Here is a 25,381-nt window from a genome sequence, read left to right as displayed (position 1 = left end):
TGGGGATTTCTGTGTCTTTCCTACTTAAGAAGTAAGAAATCATTTTACTTTATCTGAATTTATTAGAACCATAGATCTCTGAACCTAGAATAATCTTTAAAATTATCTGGTTAAATATTCTTATTTTATAGGTATGGAAACTGAGGCCCAAGGGGCTTTGAAAAAAACAGTAAACCAAGCTCCTTTATGGCTGCATACTTTTAAATTATATGATGAGGTGGTCTTGCCTTAGCTGTATAAATTATTTCAACTTGCAGGACAAATAAGCATGCTGAAAAAAACCTTCTTTGCAATTGCTGTTGCTTGGATACCAGAGTGTATCAGTTATCTATCTCTGTACAAAAACACCCTAAATGTAATGCCTTAAAACAAGAGTTATTTACTTGCTCATGAGTCTGTGAATCTGCATTTGGGCTGTGATTAGCTGAATAGTTATTCCGAAAGTTTTGCATGGGTCATCCATGAGCATTCAGCCATCTAGCAAATCAATAGGACTTAGATGGCCACAAATGATCTCACTGAGATGTCGGACAGCTGGCTGTTGGTTGGAGAACCTTGTTCTTCACAAGACCTCTCATCCTCCAGTAGGCTAGACTGGGCTTTCATTATATGGCGTTTTCAGGGCAGTGTTTCAACAGGGTAAGAGTGAAAGCTACAAAGACCTCTTAACACCTAGATTCTGAAATTCATATGACATCGTTTCTGTGACATTCTGTTAGTCAAAGCAAGTTGTAAGGCTAGCCCAGATTCAAGGAGAGACAGTGTTTGTTCTCAGCTCCTGGGCAGGGGCAGGGGCAAGAGAAGGAGTTGTTCCCCGGTGTAATCTGAAACCAGCCCCTATGTGTGGAGGGTAGAGAGAGGCTGAAGAAAGAGGCAGGCTACTCTGACTGACAGGTGCAGGTTTAACAGGCAAGGGAACTTACCTAGGAGACTGTCCTTGGGCGGCTGTAAGGCTAATAGAACCTCCCTCTGCCACCAGAATCTTAAAATTTATGTAGAGGCCTTAACTGGGCTCAGACACATATGCCATCCAGATGGTCTCAATAGCACATCACTATCTCAAGACTATTTCCTTGGGCAGCATCTGGGAGCAGGGAAAGCAAGTGGAACCCACATTCGACGGACAGGGAAAGAGGTGAGGAGCCTCTGATTGCCAGAGTCCAGCTCACTGGTCACCTGGTGGTCACATCCTCTCAGTGATCTCCCCCAACAAACAGATTTCATCTCTTGAAGGGGAGGAGCTGCAATGGCATTGCAAAGGGGTGTGCCCACAGGGATGGGAGGATCTACTGGGGCTATCTTTCCACATAAATCACTACATTGGGGAAAAGGGGGAAAGCAGAGATGAAAGTGTCCATCCATACCCAATGTCCTCTGTCCGGTTCTCAAACTTTACCCTATGTTAAAATCACCCACTTCTTATTGAGGCACAGATTGTTGGGCTTCAGCCTTTTCAAAATCAGAATTTCTAATTCAGTACATCTGGGATAAGGCCTGAGAATGTGCATCCCTTAAAGGTCCCCAGATGGTCCTGGCAGTGCACTTTAAGAAGTAGTGCCGTTGGTCTATGGTGGGGAAGAAGTCCTTCCCTACTCCTGCATGCAACAGCTCATGGAATTTGAGTAAGATCCCGGGCTGTTGATGCCAAGGGGAGCTCCCTGTTATTTCAGCACCACCACCCATATCCCCACCCCGCATCCCCCAAGGACTTTGTAGTTTAGAAGTTCAAGTAGATGGGCAGCACACTCAGTCCAGGCAGTATTTGCCTGTACGAGCAGCTCAGAGACCTGTAGGGAGAATACCATGCTTACATGAAACTCCCTAGAGAATCCCAGAGACATTTAGGTAGACAGGACCTGTACATGGGACTGAAGGCCTGCATGGCAGATGGAGGCAAAGAGCCAGCAAATCTGGTTGTAAATGTCAGTGTGAATCCTTTCTTTTCCACAAGCTGCTGGGCCTGGGAACATTCACATTCCACAATACCCAATTTAGCAATTTTGAAAGAAATTGCATATAGAACATATTTAATGTGAAGGCTCCAAATCAGGATATTGGAGTTCTTCAAATGTCCCAGGGTAATAACTGAGATGAATGACTACTGTATACATAGACACACAGAAGTGTCAGTTAATAGAGGTTTCTAGTTGATTAAACACTGGTAAAACCATCTCTTCCTGTAATTAATTTTGGAGAGAGCAAGTCTCAAGTGTAATTAGGAAAGTGCTGCACTGTAGGTCAAAAAACCTAAATTCTCATCTCTCTTGTGCTACCAACTAGATGAGAAACCAACACACTCTTTTTTTAAAGAGCCAGATAGTAAATATTTTTAGCTTTCTGGGTCATGCAGTCAACTTTGTTACTGTATACCAAAAGCAGCCGTAGAAATTTATTTATGTACTAGAGAAATTTCTAGACATAGTACATTTATTTATGTACTAGAGAAAATACATAAATAAATGAGCATGGCTGTCTTCCAATAGCACTTTATTTACAGAAACAGGAAAGGGGCAGGTGGGTCAAATTTGGCCCTTAATGCCCTACTCACATCCCCTCAGCACTAGTACTTCCTGTAAACCCTGAGGCTACCAAATGCAAGTACCTGTGACTGTGTCCAAGCCCTTTCTATGGCCACAGGAGAAGCTCACCCCTTTGCAGAGCAGGTTGGAAGTGCTGGGAAAGAAATATCCCTGCATCAGCACTCATCCACTTATACCCAGGGGCTGATGGATAAATAGCCCATCTTCTTCATTCCTTGGGTAGGACAACTCCAAGGTATGTTCCACACCAGAGGTCTCCAGTGGGTTATGTCACACTTACCCACAGTGATAACCTGCTTACTAGCATATGCTGCTTAGACTTCCTTCCCATGTCTCTTCATTCCCTGCTCTTTACCGAAGCTGCCTGGTATCATCTACCAACCAAACTACTTGTATGCAAATCCTTGTCTTAGGGTCTACTTCTGGGTAAACCTAAATTAATACAGCAGGCCTTAGAATCAGTGCCACGCTTGCACCTTTTTAATGAGTTGTGATTTGCATTTTACCAATGAGAAAAACAAAGGTTAGAAAGATTAAATAAATTGTCCAAGGTTACAAAGCTGGTAAGTGGTAGAGTGGGTATTCAATGATAGATCTCTGTGATTCCAAAACATATGCTATTAATCAGAACACCATATCTCAGTGGTTTATTTCTCTTCATTTGAATTTCTGAAGGCTACGCTTAGATATCGAACACTCACACGGAAAATTATTTAGACATTTATTTGAACTTCACTCACCTCTCTGGAGTTGAATAGAGCATTTCCAAGGCTCTTTCAATAATACTTTAAATATCTAGGCAATTTGATAAAAGCATTAGGTTAATTGGAGCTTAAATATAATCTTGGCATACTACTATTCTTTGATTTAAGTTGCAAGACAACGATGAACTTATGGTGAAAATGGACTTCATTCATCTGTGATGATCATGCAAGAAGGAAGGAAGCTGTCAACTAGTTCTCACATTCTTATTCCCATTTTGGGTCCCATCATTCACAAAAGGGTGCCTCATACCCTTTCCCCTATCAGCTGTGTCTCCCAGTGTTGACTCTGCTTCAGCTGAACCTTTAGGATCAGGCACAGAGGTTCAGTGGAGCTGAGTCTTTCTCTGCCTCATTAATGGATGGTCACCCAGGACACAGCTCTACCATCCTCAGCTTTATGTTTAAAACCTCTAAACCTTAAAAGCTTCCTCAATGGCTAATATACTAGGAATAAGACTTTACCAAAAAAATGTAAACTTCCCTAGTCAATTGTAATAAGGGGAGATGAATTTTAATCCCTCCCCAAGATATTTCAAAGCCCTGAGTAACTACAGAGGCACTCCAACCCTTGGCAGCAATAAATAAATACAAAGATTGCTAAAATCATATTTTAGTATGCATCAGTGAGGTGAGGGTACTTGAAATATAAGGAGGTGTGTCGCACTACACAAAGGGCAGTGACAACAGTAAACCCTGCCTGGGGAGGTCTCAGTGTTCACATTGATCAGAAAGAAGTCTTTCCATGCAGGCAGTGGGAGCTCCTGGTCCCGGGACAAGGTCTTTAACAACATCCTCTGCTTGACAGGGTGGATACAGCAGTTCTGTCATTGTTAATATCCAAGACAGTGATATATGGAGAAAACTAGAGTATTCACGTATTAATTATCCATTTGGTGGTGATGAAATTCCCTTGGTTCTCACTCTCTTAACCTTTTGGCAGTTTTATTTCTTGGTTACCATCTCCGGTTAGGGCCATGCTTTGGGACCTGGACTGGCAAAAGAGAAGCTCTAATAACGTAATTTCTAATGCTTGTGGGAATCATTCTTAGAAGTTTCAGAGAGAGACAGAGACAGAGAGAGAGTGTGTATGTGTATGTTGGAGGAGGAGGAGAATAACATCAATGGTTGAATAAAGTATTCTCACTGGAGGATTTTTCATTTATTTATATCCTGCATTTTAATAGAAATAAAGGGTTCACTATAGTAAAAGTATCTTAGCCTTCTTATATTATTTAACTCCCTCCAAAAAAGGACCTCTGCTGAAAATCACTTAGAGTATACAATAATGTTGAATTTCTTCTCAAACTATTATCAAGGGGAAATTGGAATTATTTAAACATACTCATGAGAATAGGCACCTCACAGCCCACAAAAGTAAGATTTCTCCATGTATTCCTAATATTTCCTAAAGTTTTGCTGAATCATTTTGAAATTGAGTATAATTTTACCCTGAAAGAAAGAAGATCCCTAAAGGATATTGTAGCAGTTTGCACTTAAATTGTACATGTGTAAGACTGTGATTTGAAAGGTCTTTGAGAGGTCACTCAATCTTGTCTAGAGTTCTCACTATCTTTAAGAAAGGCTCTCTCTCAGAAGCGATCTTAAGAAGGTTAACTGCCTACTCTCTTACTAAAAATTGAAGAGTAGGTGGAATTCCACCACTGCTGTTACAGTGAAGATAGTCTTTCAACTGCCTAACCCAAGTTCCAGTTATTGTCTAAATTATTTTTGGGGTAGGAAAAGAACATTGCCACTCACACATTTAGACATTCTTTGAAGTCTGTTAATCTCCCTTCAGACTTTTCTTTTCTGGCATAAATCAGGTGAGTACCCATGCCTATCCACAAAAAAGCTGTCTCTTAAATGTGTAAACATCTCTGTGCCCCCACCCCCTACCCTTCCAAGTGTGTTTACCATATTGTTTTTTTCTGTTGTGGCTCCAATGTGGCTGGAGCACAGTAAGTGAAGTGGAGAGCCATTAAGAGATGATGTTAAATCAAGTAGAGCTTTAAAAACCTTTAGGATGACTTTGACTTTGTGTCAGATGAAGTCCTAAGGGAGGCAGTTTGAGATGATCTGGCCATATGTTTTGGCAAACATTTTCTGAATGTATTAAGTGTTAGGGTCCAGGCTTCCGAGGCTTCTCCAGAGAACAAACTACACAGGCATAGAGATGTAAATTCAAGCAAAGTCTTTATTCAGCCAGCTAGCTGGGGTCCAATGTCAGCCCGACGCAGCGGGTCTCAACAAGGACCCTGAGCACTCAAAGCCAAGGGTTTATATAGCATTTTCAAAACACTTAACTCATAGTAATTTTCCACAGCTGCACATTATTCTTGCAAGACATACATCCTGGGGTTAGGCAGGAGCAAGATAAGACCACTCCTCAATTGTCAGGGAGGTTCTGCACGATAAGCTTGGTATGTAGGATTAGCTGACCAAGGTTAGCTGACTAAAGGCCACAGCTGCCCACCATCTGGTGTTCATGATTAGCTTGTTTTTCAAGGCCTTACCCAGTTCCAGTTTTTCTTTCTAAGTCACATACTCAGAAAATGGCTTCTAGGCTTTTAAGATGGCTATGCTTATGCTAACCTATTTCTATTCTTACATTAAGAATAAACTGTAAGGAGAAGAGTAGAGTAGAGGCAAGAGAATACCAATTAGACTAATGCAAGAATTTAGGTGAGAAATGATGGTAAGTGTGCTCCAGAGTAGGGACAATGCAAGTAAGAGAGATGATTAGATTCTGGATGTGTCTTGAAGTTAGAGCCAACAGAATTCATTGACATTTTTTGATAGAAGAAAATATGATGAGGTTGTTAACCTGAGCAAATTGTAAGAATGGTGCTGTCGTTTACCGAGTTAGGGAAGATGGTAGGAGGTACAGAGCGTAGGAGGCAACAGAAAAAAATCTCTGCTTTATACGTATGAAGCTCCGTATGCCTGGTAGTTATCCAGCTGGAGATGTAGAATAGGTAAAGGGATATATGACCTGCAGGCTAGGAGAGAGATCCAATCTGGAGATGTAAATATGCAAACTTTTAGCATATAACTGAGCCATGAGATTGTGCTTGTTAAAGCCCAGGGGTGAATATAGATAAAAAAGAGAAGATATGCAAAAATCAAGCCCTGGAGGACTTCAGTGGTAAGAAGTAGGGGATACAGTAATAAGTACTCAGTGAAGCAGGAGGGAAACTAGGACAGAATCCTAGAAGGCAAGTGAAAGATGTGAATTAAAGAGAAGCAATCAATAAAGTGTGTCAGTTGTTCCCTATAAGTCTAGTAAAATAAAGCCTGAGAACCAACTTTGGATTTAGTGGACAGAGTAGTAGGGGGACAAAATGCGGATTGGAGGGAATTCAGGAGAACTCATATATCCAACAACTCACTCAACATCTGCACTTGGATATTTCTCAGACTCCTCAAATCCACCATGTCTCAAACCGAACTAGTGAATTTATTCTCCCCTCCTCTCTGCTTGTAGTCCCTAACTCAGGAAATGGCAACACCATACACTGAAGTCAGCACCAGTAGGTGATCCTAGGTAAACACTCTTTCTCCCTCACTCACCTCATACAATCAAGCACCAAATCCTGCCAGTTTTACCTAAATATCTTTCAAATATTCATCTCCATCCCTTCTTCTGCCACCCTCATATTTTATGTGGATGCTTGCCTCCTAATTGACTTCGTTCACCTCCCTCTAACCCATTCCCCTTATAAATATAGTCCACGAAGAAGAATAATGTAAAATGTAAATCTCATGTTGTTATAATTTTTGATCAGTGTCCCACTGCTTTTAGAATATATCTCCAAACCATTAACATGGCCACAAGTTCTTAAATGATGGTTCCTCTGAGTGCCCTTCTTGTTCCACTGACCCCCTTTTTCTTCAAAGCCCAGCCTCTCTGACTTTCTTCAGTTCCTTTAGCATATCTACTTCTTCCTGGGCTCAGGGTTCCTACACCTACTCCCCTTTGACCTGGATGATCTCTCCCCTAATTCATCCTAGAACTCTTCTGCATCTTTTATTCTGCAGGACTTTCTTTGAGCCTATTACACAATCTCAAAGCATACTTCTTCTCTTTCCTATCCTTATCATAATTTTGATTACTAAACTCTTTACGTGATTCAATTTTCACTCCCTAATAGACTGTTAAGTTCCAAGAGGATTCTGTATCTTGCTATCAATGGATGCCCTCTTTTGTGTATGCAGCTCTTATTCAATGAATAGCATATAGTAGGTGTTCAGCTAATATATTTTGGCTGAATGAAAAGAATATTTTATTTTAGAGCTGGCTCAAGTAAGTCAGCTTCCCATATAATTAAAATAACAGAGAGATTAAGTGATTATATGCTTGTCCAGCAGTTTAGTGGCAGAATCTGGACTCAAACCCACATCTGAGTTGTTCCCTGTGCTCTTCAGTATTGTTACAGATCTCGACTTCTTTTCTGCTTAGACATGGCTGCCAGCTCACACTCTCAGTGGTAAATCCCAATTTCTTTTTAAGACTGCAGTATTGATCTGGGGTATGCTATGGCTCTGATTCAGATCTTGCTGGCTAAATCAAACCCCCATCTCTTTCTTTAACTCTAATTCTCAACTATGTCTTGATAACCAATTTGAGAACCTCTACTTTACAGTCTAACATGCTGTCATCTTCCTAAATTTTATACAGTTTATTCTTTTTCTCATCTGCAATATTTTTTAAGGAAATATGTTTTAATCACATTTTCCAAAGCACTTGTCAATCCATGTTGCATTCGTTAAACAGATATTCAATCTAGCTATTCTAATATTTATGCAAAATTGCTATCAGCTCTAACTGTACCAGTGCCTAAATTGTAATATAGACTTAGAATAGAAAAAAGTCTGAATTATTTTTTGTGTGTGTGCAAGATTTAATAAAAAACAAACAAAAATAGGAATGGCTGCTTTCAACATTTTCCAGGCTATGGAAGATTTACCACCATTACCTGGGGTGTGGTTCTAAGCTGCATTAGAGGAACAAGTACAAAATGCTCTCCTCCTCCCAAGCCAGAAGGTGCAAGTCAAGGTCGTGGGCCATGCCCCTTGCCCTGCTCCTCCCACTCCTCTGCAGGCTAGTGACCTGTCAGTGCTGTGATCCAGGCCGAACCTCGTCCTGAAGGCTTGTTCCTGCTCCAGGCGACCTGGTGCACAGCAGAGCTGGTGCTGTGGGGCCCTGCCCCCATGCGGGGCTCAGAGGGACACAGCTAGCTTATCGCCAGGCTGCTGGGCCTTAATACTGACAGTGAGTGCGTGGGCCAAAGCAGGGAGGGGACGAACAGACCAGTCCAGAGCACGCGGCCCTCCAGGCCCCTGCTGCTTGGCTGACTTTAGAAACCATGGGAGAAAGCCTGGATAAAGACAAATAGGAAGTCAGAATCAACACGGCAGCGAATGGTGTGAGCCCATAAACCAGTCTCTCATGCATCCATACCCACAGTTAATGATGACAAGAAGAAGAAAGGTACAGACAGAACACAGCGCTTGGGTGGTGCCACGCAAGCCGGGCAGGGTGTGTATTCAAGCTGAAGGGGATACAGCTAGTCTTTCTTCAAGTCCCTGGATTCAAAGAGCTTCAAGTGTTCTTATACTGTCAGGCCTTCTTTCAGACTATGACAGGGGACCTGGAAGCGGGCTCGTTTCAGTTATCCCATGAGACCTGCTCAATTACGGACTTGGATCTGACGTTTCTGAGTTGCCGGCCGACACAGGATCTGTCTTTATTCAAGAAGTCAGGATTGCTTTTAGATTTCATTATATCATATCCTGTCACGGGGGTGTTTTCAGGGGGCTTTTTGCCCAGTGCCTCTGTTGCAGCCTTCAGCTGCTCCCCCAGCCTGCTGACATCGCAGTCGGCCTTGGCCCTCACGATGCTGAGCTTGGTGTAGATGTCCTTGTACTTGTCACTAGCATACTTCTTTTCCCGTAATGCCATCTGCAGCTCATCCTTGAGAGAGCTGATCTCCTGCTTTAGGTACTGTATTTCCAATTCCTTGACCAGCAATAAGACCTCTAACTCATAGGTGTCCTTCCCCTGTGTGAGACGTGAGCCAGCAGCCTCCCCGCCAGTGTCCCCGGTCAGCAGCGTCAGTAACTGGGCCATCTCCGCAGCCAGGTGGTTGTTTAGCTCCTGATTGTGGGCGTTGAGCTCCTGGTTCTCCCGCTGGCACTGCCGCAGGGCCTGCCACTCGGCCTCCGGTGCCTGGGCCAGGTGGGCGTTCTCCAGGCACTTCTGTGAGTACTGCTCCGAGAGGACCTCCAGCTCCTGCTGCACTGACGGCAGCTCCTTCAGGTGCTGCCTCCGCAGGGCCTCAATGTCTGAATTGCTGCTGCTGATCTGGGACCGCTGGCTCTTCCGCAGCTCACGCTCCATCTCCTCCCGGTGGGCGTTCTTCATGGCTTCGATGGCTGAGATGGTGGCCGCTGTCTCCTCGGCCAGGAGGTGGTCCTTCTCCTCCCGCAGCTTCTCCAGCTCCCTCTGGTGCTGCCTCTGCAGGTCTTCGATCTTCTGGTGCATTTCTTCCACTGCTGCAAAGCCTTGCTCACATGTGGCCTGTAGCACATAGCCCTCCCAGCCACTCTGTTCCCAGCCCAGAGCCACCCTCAACTGGTCCTGCAGGAGCCAGTTCTGCTTCAAAAGATCTGAGGCCTCCTTCTGGCTCTGCTCCAACTCCTTTTCCAGCAGTGAGGTTAGCTCGTAAGTGGAGAGTTGATCACTTCCAACCTCAGAGGAGGATAGCTGCAGGGGGGGCAGTGGGAACCTGCTTTTCCTCCCGGAGAGGGGTGGTCTCCACCTGATGCCACCGCTGCTCGATCTCCACGTGGACATTCTGTGTCTTGAGGTTGGTGGCCCCAGGCAGCCCCAGGCTCCAGTCGACCTCCATCCGCAGGGCTGCGTCGGTGCCTGGCCTGTCCACAGCATCGAGCGTCCCGATGCACCTGCGGCATTCTTCCCGTCGCCGCACACGCTCCTGCCCCATCTCCCCTGGCTCTGCCTCAGGGTGGGCGTCGGAGGGCGCTGTGGCGCTAGCCCTCTCCTGAGCCAACGCCTGCTGGATGGGGCAGAACTTGGCCCAGTCAAAGGTCTTGGAGCGCCCCTCCCGCCTCCGCTCCTCAGCCCGGCCCCTCCTCTGCTCAGGGTCTGGCTCCTGCTTTTCACTGGACCTCCAGCAGGTCTCAGAGGAGGAGCTGCTCCAGTTCTTTCCCTCTGGCAACGACCTTGTCACATCTGGGACTGAGGCCGGGTGGACGTGCTTCATAATGGTCTGGATCCAATTCCGCCAGATGCCAGACATCATAGCAGAGAGGGTGAACTCGCCCTCATTTGTGTGTATCTGAAAGCGGTAGTTTCTCTGGACTGGATACTCTGTGACATCATAACAGGCAGACAAGTCGATTTCCCCATCCAAGTCAGCTGCCTCCTCAGCCACCGAATCCCTGTAGTAAGTATCTCAGGCTTTGATCAGCAAGGACAAACCAGTGTTTCTTCCACTGGCCGTCCTCATATTGCTTAGTCAGCCAGCCTTTCTTGAAATTCAGCAGGTTAGGCATCAGGGAGGACTCCGTGGACCTCCTGTCCAGTGACTTGGCTCTTTGGTGTGGAGACAGGGGGGAGGCCGAGGCATCTGGCAGAGGAGTTGTGGGGGCTTCGCTGGGGAGGTCCCGCTTCCTGGGAAACGCCCTCTTTTCGCTACGGCCCTGGTGAGTGTCTTCAATCCTTGCTTCTGAGATAACTATCATAACTTCAAAAAAAATTATTGTTCTCCAACATTAAAAGTCAAGAACTAAATATCATGCCATTAAAAACCTAGAAGGCAATATTGAAATAGAACAAATTAGTCCGTCTCCATTGTCACTTCAGCTTTATACCCAGGATTATTCTTTATTCTTAAAACTTATGAATAAAAGATATAAACTTCCTGTAATGTTTACTATTTATTATAACTGGAGGAGATCCTTCTACTTCTCATATTGAAGCGAGTGAGAAAAATTGCTTCGTTGATAGCAGCGTATATATTTTTTAACCCTACAGCTTGGTGATAAGCATTTTTGCTTACTAAGTCCAGCAAGATCAGAAGAGAAGTTCTTTATTTTTCCTACTGATTCTTATTTGTTAAAGGTAAAATGTTGTACCTTCTTCTTTTAAACCTGCTCTCCTTGTTAAACAAATAAGGAAATAACTCAGAATTGAATCCTGCACTTTGAATTGAGATTTTTTTTTCAAGGTCAGGATCCAGTTTCACAAGAAATTTTATTTTTTCCAATACAGCTGACATCCATTCCCACCAGCTGAAAGACAAACTTGTCTAATAAAGCTTTCAGATTCAATTTGCTCTCTGCATACCGCTTGAGGATCTCTGGAGGTCACTCACAGCATGTGCTACCACCCCAACAGGGAGAAGTAATGAAAAGATTCTGGTTAAAAAGCTGACACTATCCCTTCCAACCGCCTTGAATGTGAATTTAATAAGCAAGTTTATAGACGCAAATCTCTGTGATTCTGGGGATTTCCATCTTGATCTCTGACTCCAAGGAACATTTGAATGCATGGATTTGTATCTATTATCTGGGTGAATAAATGCTTTGTATTGAGCATATTGAGGAAATTGTCCTTTAACAACAAAAGTCTGATGTAAATCAGGCGAAACAACATTGTCACTCCATGTTTAACTCTGTTAGAGGGTCTCTAAGGTCTCACAGTCTGCTTCTATTCCAGTAACACTGAGACATATCATAGCTTAAAAAAAAATGAAACCTGCTTTCATGTCAGTTTTTCCCCCTCGCATTTGCATTGACCTGAATATACCTAATACATTTATCTTAGAGCTAACATACACTCATTCCTTGCTCTGTATCAGGCATTTTGCTAATTTTCTTTGTTCATTGGTCCATTTAATCTTCTTACAGCCTTAGGAGATAGATGCCATGCTATTTTCTGTTTTGTTTTGTTTTGATTTTTAACCATAGGAGGACAATAAAGCGTCAAGAGAGTTGTTATCCCAAAAGCAACTAGCTACAAATGGACACAGCATGGCCCTGAAGCCCTGTCTTCCTAAAGTTCACACCTGTGGTTCAATCTTTATGTTAAACAGACTTGGTTTTGATAGTGCAGAGGATCATTGGACTCCTTAGACTGTAGAATCCATTGTGCCATACTGTTCACACTCTTGTGCCGTATTTTCCAAATGAAATTCAACAGGAATCCTCTGTCCCCCTTCTTTCTTCTCTGGTGGGATGTCCAAATCTTATATTAAAGCTATGTGGTTGGACTTAGGTCTTCCGTAGTAGCACCCTTAATACTTTGTACTAACCTTGTAGCTGTGAAAGTGATTTTAGTGAGAAGAAATATGTAATAATTTCCTCTCTCTCTCTCTTCTTCTCCCTTTCTTGTTTTACTCCTCTGGAAGATAGGGCCATGGGGACCAAAAAGGCATTGAGATGATAGGCTTGTTTCTCCCACAGTGTTATCATTTAGCTTTATTTAGCCTCCCAGTTCTGTATTTGCCAGTCCAAGGTCGAACAGCCAGTAGAGCAGCTGAATTACAAAAAGTAGAGCCAGAAAAGACTCTAAGGCACTACATTACTCTGCTGCAATTCAGAATCAATTAAAGAAACCTGTTTAAGCTGCACTTCATTTAATCTCTTCTTTAGGAACACCACAACCTCTTTGGTAAACTATTTTTTGTGTGCAGACCTGACTTTCCAAAAATACTACCTAGCATTTTCTTTCTTCATTAGCTGCAGTGAATAAGTGGAATCTATTGTTTACTTCAGCATGAAATAATTGAAATGAATATTGCCTTGGACTTCATCCAACCAAACGCATGGAACCTGCAACCTCAGGCTCATCATTTCTTCTTGAGAGCCTCCCCTCCACCCTCCAGGTGGTAGATGTCCCCTCAGTACGTCCTACTGCCCCCCACCCCCTTACCTCCCGTCTCCAATCTCAACCAGTCCAATGCCCTCCTCCTTCACATGCTTCACCTGTTGGGTTTCTTCTTTTTTTTTAAATTCTCTTCCTGTTATATTTTATTGAAATATACTTGATAATACAATATTATATTAGTTTCAAGTATACAACATGGTGATTCAACAGTTATCTACATTATTAAATGTTAAGCCCAACTAATATAGTTACTATCTGTCAGCAAAGAAGGATGATACAGAACCATTGACTATATTCTCTCTGGTTTACTTTCATCCCCATAACTAATTTATATTATGATTGAGATTTTGTGCCTCTTTATCCCCTTCATCTGTTTCACTCACCCATTCACTGTCCCCATCCCCCATGGTGACTGGTGGCTTCTTCTTAAGGTTTCACTTGAAGAAGGGGTTATATGCTTTAAAAAAAGTCAAAAGCCATTGGACTAGATGATAGTGAAATTTCTGTGAAAATAAAAGAGAGTAGGGTTAACAGCCTTGTTGAAACTCATGAAAACTGATGTTGCTGACCTCTCTACTAGGCAGTGTCCCTCTTAAGCATGCCCCTAGACCAGAATCTATTTGTCCCATCTGGATAAATCTGAGGCATTATAGTAAAAGCCAGTGTGAGAAAAACAGTGGGTACAAGTAGATTAGAGTAAATGAGTGGACAGATCTGAGAGGGCAGAAAGGATGAGGATGGTAATAAGGCATACTAAGAGATGCACACTCAAAGAAGAAATTGGCAGTGGCAGAGTAACTAAATGAATGATAAGGTTGGTCAGACTGTCACACAGATAGCATCTAAAACAAGTTCTGACTACAGTCAGTGAAGCTGGAAATGGAGAAAACAAAACATTGTAATCTGTATGATCAGACATAATACAATTTTTTACAAGGGCATATGATCTACTTTGATCTTAAAAATATCCCTGAAGAATGAGGATTATCCTTTTGTTGTAGTTGGAGAAACTGAGTGAGACAGAAGCTTTTATCTTCCTATTCCTATTTCCTAGGCTGTTGTTCTTCTAACTACACTAGTGAGAATAGGAATTTATTCACCAGGACATAGCATGTTGCAATTAGGGGGTACTTTTTGAAGCTTGGAAGATGTAATTTGAGCAGATAAAAAAATCCTTATTTTATAAAGTAAGTTATTTATAGAATGCACTATTTCAGTAAGAGGTATTGATTAATGGTACAAATCACTTCAAGAAGGGTTCAAATCAAGGGTTAGCAATTTTTTTTTCTGTGAAGAGCCAAATAGTGAATATTTTTTGGCTTTGCAGGTCTCAAGGTCACCTCTGCTGTTGAAGTACAAAAGCATTCATAGATGGTACATAAATGAATGACATGATTGTATTCCAATAAAACTTTATTTATAAAAATGGGTAGTGGGTCCCATTTGGCCTCAGAATTATAGTTTACTGACTTCTCTTTTAGATAAATACTTGCTGGTAGATTCGTAGTAGCTAGTAAAGGAAATATAGATAGTTGAATGTATTTCTCTAATCTTTTTAAGATCTCCCCCAAGAAAAATAAAAGATTTCATAACAGCATTGTTAAGGCTCACTCAGGAATAAGAGTACCATTTACCGAGCATAGGATGGAAATTTCTAAAGTCCTCACAGTAAAAATGAAGAGATGGTGTGAAATGCTTGGTTACCACTCTCAAGAGTGTTCTGCTGCTATTTTAAAAGTAGTCCTTATACAAATAGAATTAAGCCTAAAGCATTTGTCCTCATTTTGGAGAACATATTTTAGTAGAAAAGTATGACAAGAGGGGAGGGGAGGACAACTAGATTTTAGATTAATTCTTATAAACACAAATTCCACGTATTTAGTTATTGAGGCACCCTTAGGTGTAACCTAAGTAGAGGTAATCATTGCTGAATCATGTGGAATCTAATTACTGTTCACAGTTCTAGGGATGACAATGCTGTGCATCTCATCTGAGCTTGCTTTGAACCTTGAAACCATCAGCACACTTTTACAAAGGTGGAATGGTCTCCCAAAGAAGGATCATAGATCAGCAGAAAAGGGTGATGATGATGCTACTTCAGCTGACTAACACTTAAGTAATGAAATAGTTGGAAAGAGATAAAGTATGTAATTAAAGCCAGCAGGAGATGTCACTGTCAGGGAGATGAGAGCTATTTTCCGACACACTCTTAGTTATTGGTGAAATTCCTTCTCCAACTGTGGGTTCCAATTTTATGTATTAAAAAAGAATATTTTTCAAGAGGATTAGAAGACAAGCCAGACTGGAGAAAATACTTGCAAAAGACACATCTGATAAAAGACTGTTGTACAAAATGTAGTAAGAACTATGACAATAAAAAAATGAACAACTTGATTAAAAATGGGCCAAAGACCTTAACAGACATTTATCAAGAAGATATACAGATGGCAAATAAGCATATGAAAAGGTGCTCTATATTGTAAGTCATCAGGGAAATGCAAATTCAAACAATAATGAGATACCACTACACACCTATTAGAATATCCAAATTCTGAACACTGACAACACCAAATGCTGATGAGAATTTGGGGTAAGAGGAACTCTCATTCATTACTGGTGGGAATGCAAAATGGTACAGCTATTTTGGAAGATGCTTTTGTACAAAAAAAAGTATTCTTACCATATGATTCAGCAGTCGCACTCCTTGGTAGTTACCCAGAGGAGCTGAAAACTTATGTCCATACAAAAACGTGCACATGTTTATATGCAGATATTTAAGCAGACTTCTTCATAATTGCCAACACTAGGAAGCAACCAAGTTAATGGGCAAATAAGCTGTTACAACCAGACAACAGAATATTTTTTGGCACTAAAAAGAAATGACTCAGCAAGCCATGAAAAGACATGGAGGAATCTTAAATGCTCATTACCAAGTGAAAGAAGCCAATCTGAAAGGCTACATATGATTCCAGCCATATGATATTCTAGAAAAGGCAAAACAGTGGAGATAATGAAAAGATCAGTGGTTGCCAGGAGTGCAGGGAGGAGGGGAAAGAGAGATGAATAGAGTGAGCACAGAGGATTTTTAGGACAGTGAAAATATGCTGTATGATATTCTAATGATGGGTACATGCCATTATACATATGTCCAAACCAGTAGAATTTATATCACTATGAGTGAACCCTAAGGTATGCTATGGACTTTGATTATCATGTATCAGTATAGGTTCATTTTTGGTAAAAAAAAATTTTTTTTAAAGTACCATTCTGGTGAATGATATTGATAATAGAGAAGGCCATGCAAGTAAGGGGGCAGGGGAAATATGGGAAATCTCTGTACTTCCCTCTCAATTTTCTTGTAAACTTAAAGATGCTCTAAAAAGTGGTCTTTTTTTTTTTAATTGAAAGAGAACATTTGGTGTGCATTGGCATAATTAACTTGTCAATATGCTAACTCAAATAATTTATTAAGACTTACTGTGTGCCCTCTTGTACACTAGATGCTAGGGATTCAATACTGACCAGAATAAACACAATTCCTGGACTCACAGAAAGTAAGACAATTAAATAACTATATGTTATGAATATTAGGCTATAGAATGCTTTGGAAGAACCATAACCCAGTCTGGAATTGTGTGGTCAGCTGATGTCAGGGAGAGCTTTCTAGAAAACAGGAACTTTGAGATGAGACTTGAAGTTGTACCTAGGCAAACAAAGAGGGGAGAGGGAAAGAGTGTTCCAGGTGGGAGAAATGGCATGAGTAAAGATTGGAGGTGAAAAGGAGCCTGGTACTTCTTTGAAAATGCCAGTATATGAAGCATGTAATTGGGTAGGTGCCAGGTAAGGAGGGATATGCCAGGGAGGAGGTTCTGGATGAGGCTGAAAATATGGGCATGTTCTTCAATTGCTTTTTAAGGCATAATAGAGAAAATAATCCCATTTTATTCAAAGAGCAATTGAAAGCCACTGAAATATTTTAAAGATGCTAGTGACATGATTGTATTTGGGTTTTAGAGAGATTGCTCTGGTGAAAGAGGGGAGGATAGATGACATAAGATTAACACTGGTGGTTGTTCTAGTGGTCTAGGTGAAAGATAATGAAGACTTGAACTACCAAAGTAAGAAAGACAATGGAGACAAAGCAGGCAGATTAAAGAGATACTGGCATGTAGAAACAATAGGGCCTGCTGACTGACTGAACATAGAGGGGAGAGAGATGGAGAACTGAGAATCCCCAAACTTCTAGCTTGACAACTAGGTGGATATTGGTGGAAATTACTAAACTATGGATTATTTTAGGGCTCAGGGGGATGATGAGTTCAATTTTGGACCTAATGTATTTGACATACTTGCAAGACTGCTGAGTAGAGTAGCTGTTGGAGTTAGGAGAGAGCTTTAGGCTAAAAATACAGACGCCAGAGTTATCATCATCTGCAATCAATAAAACATGACTGGCATCTCAAGAGTGATCACCTAAGGAGAGTATATAGAATGAGAAGAGAACTTAGGACAGAACTTTAAGGAATTTCTACATTTGACATCCAGAGTAAAGTAAGCCAGCAAAGGAGACTGAAGAACGTTCAAAATCAGAAATAGAAAACTGTGCGGGGTGGGGGTGAAGGGGAGACGGAGCCAAGCATTCAAGAAGTTTTTCTCTACATCAGGAGAGCAAAGATTTAGGAGATAGTAAGGTTCATCCACAGCTGTTTTGCCAGATAAGTCCTATGAAGGTACATTAGAGCAAGGGAATATATAACAATGAGAAAGTAGTTTATAATGGTTACAGGATTGCCTGTGGGGATGGCCCATAGAATCTAGGCTGGAGAGGACAGCAGGTGAAAAGTAAAGAGGAAAAAGTCAAGAGAATTTTTGTTTCTAGAAGAATGGAGCAACTTGTGTTGTGGAGAACACAAGGATGGGTTCCAAGGTATTGGCACTATTCTATTTGTTGATCAGGTGGTAGTTACATGGTGTGTTGCTTTATAAGCTTTCTTTAAGCTCTGTGTGTGTGTTCTATGTAATCATCCACAGGTAAGAAAAATCTCACTGTAAAAGAAAAACAGTGCTTCCCAAACATTATCATCACAAATGTAGCAGATACCTCTGGTACCTGGAGTCACATGCCTTTGACCCACCTCTGGTCACAGCTGCAACTGCATTGGACAGTCCCGTGTGAGCTCAGACCTACTTTTCATTGACAGCATTACATTTAGCTGACAGTCAAGGGAATGACTCCCATTTTCCCACTTCCTGCCAAGGAATTTCTCTGACATACCAGTCGCCAACCTATGAGCTAATCCAGCCTAAAAGTTGAGATGGGTGAACAGCTCTCTGACCAGCGTAAGATAGGAGGCCAAGGACACAATTTCATCCCCTTTTCCTTCAAGAAGACAGTTTGGGGAGGCTTTCTCAGTGCTTCTTGGGACTAAGGGAAGTTTGTGGCAGAATCGAGTCCCTGTTGCCCATAGTAGTGACCTCAGCAATACACAGGATATTGGCATTTCCTCTTTCTCTGTCTCACTTTCCTTGGTCCTTCATCTCTGCTTCCTGGTGATCAGCTCCCAAATAAATTACCTGCACCAAGTCCTTGTCCAGGCCTTGTTTGGGGGGAATCCAAGGACAATAATAAGAAAAATGAAAGGAACTGATAGAGGAGAAGTCTATAAGAGATGGAGAAATTTCCTCTGTATGCCAGGTACTATATTTAACTGCCTACTTCAGTTCCACTTAGACATCTCAAAAACAGCCTCATGATCATCTGTAATACCCCTCCTCTTGAGGTTTGTATAGCACCATTCATCCAGTAATAAAACCTTGGGAGTCATTCTTGACACTTACCCCCTTCACTCCTCTCAGACATCCATCACCAGGTCCAGTTGATTTTCTCTCCTAAATACTTCTTGGATCAGCTTTTTTCTCTGGATTTACCCTGTGCTACCCTCTCCCAGTCTTTCATCATCTCTTGACTGGACTGTTAAAGAGGCTTTATTTGAGGGTGACCTTAGTCCTTGTTGGCCCTGGGCAGACTTTGGTTTGTGTCTTTTACCTCAGTGTAACCAGTAGTACCCCCTTTCACTCCTTATACTATCCAGGTTTTTGTGATGAATAATATGGTCCCCCCAACCTACACTAATCTCCCCTATACAATGTAGCCATGTGATCCTTTCAAAATATAAACTTGATGGCAGAACTCTCTTTAAAACACTTCAATGACTCCCAATTGTTCTCAAAATAAGAATGTCTGATAGCTTACAGGACCCTTCCCACTTCATCACCTTTATGCCAGATACCACGTACTGCTTGCCCTCCTATCTCCATATTGGCCTACTTTCCATTGTTTGTTTTGTTCTGTATTTTAAATGCCTGCTTTTTCCTACTACAAGCCATCACATACACTGGTCTCTCTATTTTAGATACTCTCCCCTTGTTTTTCCTACCTGATGCTGGCTTTTCAGGTCTCAGCTCAAATGTTGTGCTCAGGGAAGACACCCTATCTTCCCAGTCTAGGTTAGATCTTCCATTGATAGTGTAAATAGTATAATCCCAGAGCACATATCACATCTTCCATTTATTTCTGAGACAATTTGAATTTATATTGAATTCATACTGACTGTGTACTTCTTGAAGACACATTCTGATCTTTTTTGACTTATCATTGAATCCACATTACCTGAGAATGAGTGAGGAAGTCAGAAATGGAAACCAGGTTTCTATTTCTAATATAGATTCTGAAGTTACACAGGATAATTACAAGAAGGACTAGGTGCAGAGATGGAGCCCTTGAGCCAGGGGTTAGAGTCTTCTGGAAATGGAATAAGTGTCAAAGGGAAGCAGAAAAGAGAAGTGGGAACTGAACGGTGGTCATAAGACAGCAGATATAAAGAAATGGAAATAAAGATGTAATGAACCATTTTCTTGTTCCAGACACAGAGCTAGTTAGAAGAGCTAAGAAAACCTACAGGGGTTAAATATCTTGCCCAAGCCTTTGTAGTGAGATAATGGCTAATTTTTTTTTATACCTGGCTCTATTTTTCTTTATTGCCTTTATTATTCTCTAAAACAATTTTGAATACAGATTTGTTTCTCTATCAAAAATACAAACTCCACAAGACTCCTAGTAGTGTCATATTTCCCACTGTATCCTCAGTGTCTAGAATGGTGCCGAGGACCACAGTGGGCCCGCAGAAAATGGGTTGTCAAATGATTCTCAGCCCAGCGATGTTTGTGTTCATCCCATATGGAATTTCGATCATTTTGCCAAACCTTAGGTTTTATAACTGGTGTTTTTTCTCCCATGTTTGCTGCCTATCTGTCTACCTATTTTTCTCAGCTGTGTCTCCTCCTCACACTTTTCCCCTATCCTCATCTCTGCTACAAATTATACTCAGAACAAAACTAGAGCCAGTTTTCATTGATTTTGATGTCAGTGCTTTGAGTGACAGCTCCATGTGGAGAACTTTGAACCTCCCGCTGACTCATGGTTCGCTTAAAAAAAAAGTACTCATCTTCTTCCTGAATCCACTGTGTAAATTTATGCTCACAAAATAGACCAAACCTCCAGAACAGAAACTGTATAAACATCAAAAGTATTAGTCTTGTTGATTTTTAGACTCAAAAGTACCATAGCAGTTTTTAAAAGAGGAAAAGAGGTTTTGAAGTATTTTTATCATTCAACCCAATATTTAGCCAACTTATTTTGTAGTTTACATGTAAGAACCATGAAATGCCTTCCCAGTATATTAGCATCCTTAATATTTCTACCTATAAGAGAAAAATAAAGATACTGTTTGAGAATAAAAAAATATTGCAGTGGTAGAGAAATTCAGTTCCAAGTGTTTCTTTGGAAGTTGTCTCATGACCCCTGTCTCTACCCGCTAAACTGTCATTGTTTCCTTGAAACGAATCAGCCACTCCCATTTCTTCCCACCTATAAGTCTTTTTGGTTCTTTATATTTCATTCAAACATGTCCCCTTTGATTTTTGTTCTCAGTCCTTCAGTTTTTACTTCCTTTGTTATCCTGTGTGATGTAAACAATCTGCCACCCCAAATTCTTTAATATATTTGTCTTACCAGTGTTTATTTTCCTGTCATGTATACTCTTTAGAAACCCATTCATTTTCTAAGTTTCTTACTATTTTACTTACTTTACAATTTGCTTCTTGAGATTAGATTACGAGTACATTAGATCAGTTTATTCCATTTTCTATGAACCTTTTACCTAACATTCTTGGTATTTTTTTTGAAATTGCATCCTAACCTTAAGTATTGAGACACAATTTGTAGTAAGCCACTAGTCAAGATTTCATTCATTAATGATTATGCTCTTTGCTATGGTTCTGTAACCTTAACACTCATCCCCCTTCAATTTAAATTCCCTATTGTTTTATTTTTTAAGATTACATGTTCTCTTGTTCAGTTTTGTTTCCAGTGACCTCTCTGGTCATTTACTGCCATTCCCATTTAGTTGAATTAATATAACAGCATTAATTGGGATGTATATAGCACAGCTAAGGCTCTGTGAGCCCCTTAAATGTTGATATCATATCACCTAGGACTTAACCCAATGCCATCCATTCTAGTTGGTCATAGCCCATGCTGTACTTATTGTCAAATTTCTTTTGTATTTTTGAAATTGTGGTTAAAAATACATAGCATAAAATTTACCATCTTAACTCAATTTCACAGAATCAAATGTAGGCTACTAAAACTATGCCGATGATTATCTCAAGCTCAGACTTCTCTCCTAAACTCCAGACTCACATTTTCACTTGCCAGTTATTGCCTAGACATTCCACAGATATTTCAAACTCACCCAAGGTTGAAAATAATTATCATTATTTTCTGAAAATCTATACCTTTTACTGTATTCCTTATTTTGGTAAATGGTGCTGCTATCCACCAACTTAGAAATCAAGGAGTCCTTCTGGCACTTTCTCTACTTCTTGCTACTAAGCAATCAATCACCAAATCTATGATCCTGCAAGCCAGGTAACACCTGAACTTTCTCATCAGCCCCAGTATTTTGTTTTTGTCATTCATTCTTGTATCACCTACAAAGCTTCATCTTTGGTCTTCCCATCTCTCTCAGCTCTTCTTGCACAGTGGAAGTTCACTGAAAATGAACTTTTTCACATGCCAATCATGTTGTATTAGTCAAGGATATATAACAGTTATCTTTTTTCTCTAGGATAAAAGCTAAATTCCTGAGCTTGGTTAGTAAGGTCGTTTGCAATTTGGCACCTGCTAGGATGCCGGGTTATTTCCTACATCTCCCATCCCTCTTTCGATGACCAAACAATACTAAACTATTTGTAGCTTCCCAGTCACGAAATACTGCCTTTTTACTTTAATATATACTGTTCCCTCCACTAGAAATTCACTTTTGGTAATCCTTAAAGTCTCAGCTCAAAATATTGCTTGCATGAGTGTGTTCCTTCCTGCCCAGTCTTCCAGGGCAATGCAGGTACTTCTTTCTTTATACTACCATTTTGCTGTTTGCCTCTATTTCAATAAGTATTGTTGTAATTTACTGAGTTTTGTTGTTGGCATAGATCTCTCTCACTAGAATAGAAACTTCTTAAAGGCAAGAATATTGCCTTATTTAGTTTTGTGATCCTGGTACATGTCTAATAGTTAAGATGTTTGGGGGTTGCAAGAAAGAGAATACCCATTCAAAGTGACTTCAACAATGAGGATAATTAATCTCACATAACTGGAAGTTCAGATATTAGAGTAGGCTCCACATGCAGTACAAATTCAGTTCTGTTTCTCTTTCTCAATAGTTTTCTTTGTTCTGATTTTCCCTTTGTATCAGCTCTGACCTCCTCACTAGTTTCCCTCCAGCTTTCAAGATGGCTTCCAGCCCTAAATGGGGCAACATGAGTTTTTGTTACATTGAGAGAATGTCTTACCTCAAGCATAGATTAAGAGATTTATCCATTAGGTCAGCCAATCTAGGTTATATATCTACTCCTGTACTAGTAACATAGTAATGCCATAGGCTGGTTAACTGAACTTTGGGCTCCTAACCCAAAGTAGGGAGGATGGAATTATCTTGATGGCTTAGAATCTAAGCCTTAGATGAATCTAAATCACCCATAGAGCTGAGGAATGGAGTCCATGGGGACCTGAAGAGAATTGGAATTCTCCTAGGAAGTAGAAATGCAGAAGGGGTGTGAAAGTATCTGGGAATAAATGTTTACATCACAATAATGTTCATTTATTCCATTGGCATGATGTTGGGCCCAAAATATTTACTTAATATTGGTTGCTCAATGAACCCCATGAAAGATGATCTTATGTAAAGTAGGTGACAATGGGAAATATTTTTAGAAGAGTTAGTCATATATAAGTTAATCACTCACAATGGGAGGCTCTTCCTAAATTTAGTGCCTCGTCCTCTCCTTGACCTTTGCATGAATCTTGGCCTAAATCTGGAATTTAGTAGGAGCCACTTTTTAATTTTTGACAGTTCATTTAACAACATTAATTAGGATGTATATAGCTCAGCTAAGAAAAAAAACTAGCCCATCATAATATGATATTGTCAAGGAAAATGATACTTTCACTGCAGCTATTCTGCTTTTCAGTGATTCTCGGTTTCTGAAGACCTAATAAAAAGGGATTATCTCAGCATCCTATAAGTTTAATTTTGAAAAACAAGAAACCATGAATAATGGAAATCATTTCAAAACATCTTCACTCACATCTAAAATATGAAACAGCTAAATCAGAGGTTCTTAATAATTTAATCAGTGAAGCATAACTGGAGAATTTAGAAAAAGCGCCTGAACTATTAAAAGATTCTTCAGATGCTGCTTAATGTTGATATCAAGTTATTTCTTATACTGTCAAACAGCCAAGCCATTCTGTGATCACATCCACTTCTCAGCCTTTAGTGGTCCTCTCAATCATCCTGATCACAGCCCCTGGAATTTTTTACAGCAACTCCACAATAATAGTGTATTACTATTAGGTCTTGAATTTTGGGTAGTTTATCCTCTGGAAAGGATATGAATAGAGCACTAAGGCCAAGTAGAATGTGCTTTATTATGATACCCAAGATCTTAGATATATACTATAACCTTCAATCAGTTTTAACACTATCTCCCTTACCCTACTTTTGCTCTAAACCAGTCTAACTATTTTACACTCTCATATAATAAAATGTTAGAATTTCTTTTCTTTCAAAATACAGCACTGTCAGGAAAACTTGTATGTAATAACTGCCTTAACATTTAACCTTAAAAAGTGACTTAGTACTTCCTGTGTAATACAAAAGCATGTGTTGTATTTATCTAGAATATAATGTTCCTTTGTTATAAAATATGTTCACAGTTTAATGAAAGTAAGAACAATTTCATTATGTCTTTATTACAAAGGCCTTGGAAATAAATATATCAATGTATTCATCTGGATGTCTCTCTTACTTAGTAGGCACAAACCCTTCACAAAGTTGGTAGTTATTCAGTAATAATATTTGAATGAAAGCCATTCTGTTATACTAAATTCAGACTATCAAAGTCACATTAGAAAATCTTTCTCACTTATGAACCCATTATTTCTTTTTGGAAAATCTATTAAATAAAAATGAAATTCCATGTTGATTTCTAATGATAGAAAATATTTTAAAAACTTTAACATTTCGAAAATTTTGCTTCGGTGAAGATTATCAGAATGATTTAATAGACTAAGAAATAATTTTAAATGTGAAACATGCAGTTTGTTTTTCATAATCTAAGTAGGTAATCTTAAAATACTGTCCTAAGCTAAATAATTCATATGACGTGACAGAAAATTGCTTTCTGCGGTCCATGTTATGTACTGATTTCCAATGGTCTTGAGAATATCTACCCATTGGATGGTTGGGTGGTTGAAATACGTAAAGCCTGTAGTGCTGTCTCATGTTCTGAGTAACTGCTAGGCATAGATAAATCACTTACCTCCTAAGTTAGCCTCACTGATCACACATATCTGCTTTTTGATTGGCAAGGTCTCTTGGACACACCTCTTGAGAATATTAAGGAGCTACTGAATTATATGCAAAGCAATTCCACCTGAGATTTATAACACTCAGAGGTGATAGATTTTAAAGTTCACTATTGGAATTAACACAAATTCCTTCCAATTGTAGAATTTTAAAATTAGATCAGTAAAGAATAAT

At 40.3% G+C, this 25,381-nt stretch overlaps 1 protein-coding gene and 1 pseudogene across 10 annotated transcripts in view; one reads left to right on the top strand and one right to left on the bottom strand.

Moving 5' to 3' along the window:
- The window catches only part of DMD (dystrophin), a 2,259,748-nt gene that overhangs the window by 1,598,161 nt on the left and 636,206 nt on the right, over window positions 1-25,381 (top strand). The gene's annotated exons all lie outside the window — the stretch shown is intronic.
- On the bottom strand, window positions 8,869-11,071 carry LOC108389915 (myosin phosphatase Rho-interacting protein pseudogene; annotated as a pseudogene).

The sequence above is a fragment of the Manis javanica genome, chromosome X (genome assembly GCF_040802235.1).
Source record: "Manis javanica isolate MJ-LG chromosome X, MJ_LKY, whole genome shotgun sequence".
Lineage (NCBI taxonomy): Eukaryota > Metazoa > Chordata > Mammalia > Pholidota > Manidae > Manis > Manis javanica.
This window is presented reverse-complemented; position numbering and strand designations above follow the sequence as displayed.